Source organism: Rhagoletis pomonella, unplaced genomic scaffold (assembly GCF_013731165.1).
Source record: "Rhagoletis pomonella isolate Grant_MI unplaced genomic scaffold, Rhpom_1.0 Rhpom_scaffold_00001, whole genome shotgun sequence".
Taxonomy (NCBI): Eukaryota; Metazoa; Arthropoda; class Insecta; order Diptera; family Tephritidae; genus Rhagoletis; species Rhagoletis pomonella.
Window position 1 is genome coordinate 43,879,264 of NW_023458555.1, and position 3,974 is coordinate 43,883,237.

Here is a 3,974-nt window from a genome sequence, read left to right on the forward strand (position 1 = left end):
TGTTGGTTATAGTGCAATATTACCTGGTGTGCGCGCTCAATTTCGGTGCGCCGCATCTCCGCATCCCGCAGCTGCATGCTCAACGAATCCAGCATGCCGTTGGGCGCTGATGACTGGTGGTGGTGGTGGTGCATGGATTCGTATGGCATTTTGGCGACTACAAGAAATAAAGGAAAGAAGAAACTTGCATGAGTACCGTAAAGTAAAAAAAAATATTATTTGTATATATTAGTCTTCATTTTAAAACTTCTGTGATTGTGTAGTAGCTCTCATGTGATATGAGGTTTACGTTGATAATAAAAACCTCTCATAAAAATATAGGAATAGTAGGGTAAGGTTAAAATGTACTGGATTCCTGAGATTAACAGCCGCACTCACAGCCGCACTCAGAGTCGTTTAATGATTACCTAAGGTGTCCCTCAGTAACGATTTGAAAAAAAATCCCTCTCAGAGTCAGTTAATGATTCGTTAACGGCATTTAATGAACATTAGAGTAAAGTAAAGAAAAACCATTACTTAACTCTTTAACGTATGATTTTGAAATTTTTTGTTTGTTTCCAATAAATATCAATTTCGACAACGTTGCTGTAACAGTGGCAATGGCCCAGTGAGCAGAGCTTTCAGGAGATCCGAGTTCAATCCTCGGCAAGGAATTCTTATTAATAAAATTGTTTTTAAGTTTCATTGCCTAAAAAATTCATATTCATATTTTTATTTTATTTAACGTTTGGAAATTTTTTTGATTCATCTTTTACTTTCAGTTTCTCAAATTTTTAGTTTTTCCGGTTTTAAAAAGATATTTTTTTTTCATTTCGTTTAGTTTTTAGAAAACTTACTTATAATAATAATAATAGATTGGCGCTTATACATATGTTAGTGTTTGGCCGAACTTCTTCTCCGATTTGTGACGTGCGCCTTGATGTTGTCACACAAAGCGGAGGGACCTACAGTTTTACGCCGACTCCGAACGGCGATTGTATTTTTATGAGAAGGTGTGTTTTTCATAGCAGAAATACACTCGGAGGTTTGCCATTGCCTGCCGACGGACGACCGCTGTTAAGAAAAAACCTTTTTTCTATATTTTTTTGCGATGTTGCTTTTGACCAGGGTTTGAACCCAGGCGTTGCGGAGTGGAAGCGCGCACTGCTTACCACTACACCACAGCGGCCGACGGACTACATTTGTTTTTGTTTTTTTTCAGAAACTATTAACGTTGATAATAAAAATCTCTAATAAAAATATAGGAATGGTAGGGTAAGGTTAAAATGTACTGAATTCCTAAGATTAAGTATGTTGGAGATAATAAAGGGATAATTACGAAATGTCTTTTCTTATAGCGTCACCGATATCATTTCGTATCCGTCAACCTTCAGTCATTATATTGGTGTGAATCACTGTTCCTAAATCCCTCGAATCCCCAACCTAAACACATGATGCAATAACTTTTTGAAGGTAGTTTTACTTCTCCTTCTTAGCCGCTGTGTAAACTATCTGACATAAATCGTTTTTCGTTTTTTTTTTTTGTGGTACCAATTAGTTTAAAAAAAATCCTTTTTTACGTTTGAAAAATAAAGCAAGCTGAAGCCAAACTTATGAGCAGAAAAAAAATCAAATGATTTTCATCATAAATAAAATGTAAAGGAAAAACTAGCTGCTATTCCTCTAGTTTTGAAGTCAAACTACCTTCTAAAAATTATTGGCGATAAATTTTTAGCACAGTTGTTTGTTGAGCCATGGCAATTTTTGTTTAGCAAGTTTAAGCAGTATGTTTTTAAAATACATGTTGCTCCTTTGCTGGAAAAGTGTCAATATTCAAAATATAAAAAATTTCGAAAACCCCGTTTAATAATACAAGTCAAACTGGCGTACCCGACGAACTTTGTCTCGCCCAAAATTTATATTTTGTAGGAACATTTTGGTACCACATTTATACCAACCATTCACTTAAAGACTTCCAGTGGCACAATTATCTGCTCTAAATATGGTTTTGTGGTCGTCAGAAGGCATATCTTCCATTGCTATTTTAAATAACCTAACGAAGTCGGTTAATAAGGCTGATTTTGTATTTTTAATCAAAATTCCATAATACATTGTTGAAATCCAGAAATTGTAAATGGAACCGGTAATAATTTACAACGCACTTCAACCTAAACAATTGTTTAGCATAGATACAATTTTGTACCTGGACAACCATTTCAATGTTAATATTACGATCAAAATTAAAGAAATAAAAAAATAAACGTGTACAAAATCTATGGAAAATCAATTTATTTGGAATTTTCTATTATATTCGGAAAACTTTTTTAGTTTTCGTTGGGCAGAGACAAACGCACCAAAAAAGATAGCTCACATAGGACAATCCGTTCTAATGCTATTCTCGGTATTACGTGAGCAACTTTGTTTTATACATACACGGTTAAAAATTTGGGTTTAATTTTTAAATCGCGCTCGGACTACTACCTTTTTTAATCTTTTATAGTCTACTTTTTAAACCAGTCAATAGTTTTCAGCAATTTTTAATATATTCTGGTTTAAGTTTTAGTCCAGGCAGCCGAAAAAATGCTGTTTTGCTATGAGTGGTTTAAAATTAAAACAAAAATGTTTTAATTCTAGCTTTTCGGTTTCATATATAGAAAATTTGCTTTAAAATCTAAACCGAAATAGAAAAATATAGAGATTTAAATTTTTAAATATTTCGCAACCCTTTTCAAAATTATTAATTCTGGTTAAGAGTGCATTAAAATGCCTAGTATTACCTGAGTACACAGTTAAAAATTTCGGTTTTAATTTTAAACTTTTTGGACTACATATATGACCAAACTAAATACAAACCTTCCAAGTTTAAAAAAGAGAGCCCATACGTTGGGTGTAGAATTTAAACAGTTCGGTTTAAATTTTAAACCCAAACATTTTCATAATTAAGAATAAAAAATACAAAATCTTAAATTTCACGCTCCATCTGATGGGGATTGCCGGACAGCCTTGGTAGCAACCAATTGTATCAAGCATCATTGCACACTCAGCTACAGCCACGCATGTACTCATATGTTGAGTTTGAATCAACCCCACATTTCGCTGTGTTGTTGCCGTCATTTCATAAGATTTGCTCTCTCTCTTTCTGAAAGACATATTTTTGGTTTTAATTTTAAACCACTCATAGCTAAACATCATTTTCTCGGCTGCCTGAACTAAAATTTAAACCAGAATATATGTATAATAAATTGCTTAAAACTATTGACTGATTTAAAAAGTAGACTATAAAAGATTAAAAAAGACAGTAGTCCCAGCGTGGTTTAAAAATTAAACCCAAATTTTTAATTTTAACATTTTGAAGTATCTTCAGTTATTAAAATTTCCAATATTACAAATTACAGATATTCTGCATGCTGCCATTTTTTTAATTTCATGGTACACTCTTTAAACTTCACAGATATGTTCTATTTGGAAACTTTTCAAAGTTATTCCAAAAAAAAATTATTTCTAGTGACAATAAAAAAATTAGTAATTTCGGTACTTCTTCGCTTAAATAAACATTTTAAGCCTAAAATTTGTCAAATACTAGATTTGTTTTTTATTTTACTTGTTTCTGAAACTCCATTTATTGAAATAATTGCAAGAAGAATGCTTCAGCGTTTTTTCCTCTGCCGAAAGAAGGGAGTGATACTAAAAAAACCACTCGTGAGATTTGCACATATACATACACACTAGATTTTATTATTCGCTGAAAAAGTTGCATTTTTTGGCGAGACATCTTAAATTGCAGGCTTCAATTCATTTCTTTTTCCATTTTTTTACTCGAATGCCAACACTGCATCCAAATTTTAAAATAATGAACTACAATGCCTTTCATTCCTTTCATTGTGAGAACTAAAGTCTAAAGTGATGGAAGCAAGAGTGGAGAGAGGACGCAGCTTTTAAAATAGAATGGCTGCAGCCAAAAAAGGAGTTAGCATAAAGTAAAAAAAGGATAAAAA

General features: G+C 32.7%; 1 protein-coding gene across 1 annotated transcript in view; it reads left to right on the forward strand.

The window, feature by feature from the left end:
- The window catches only part of LOC118744529 (RIMS-binding protein 2), a gene marked incomplete in the record, with an annotated part of 125,216 nt that overhangs the window by 79,679 nt on the left and 41,563 nt on the right, over nt 1-3,974 (forward strand).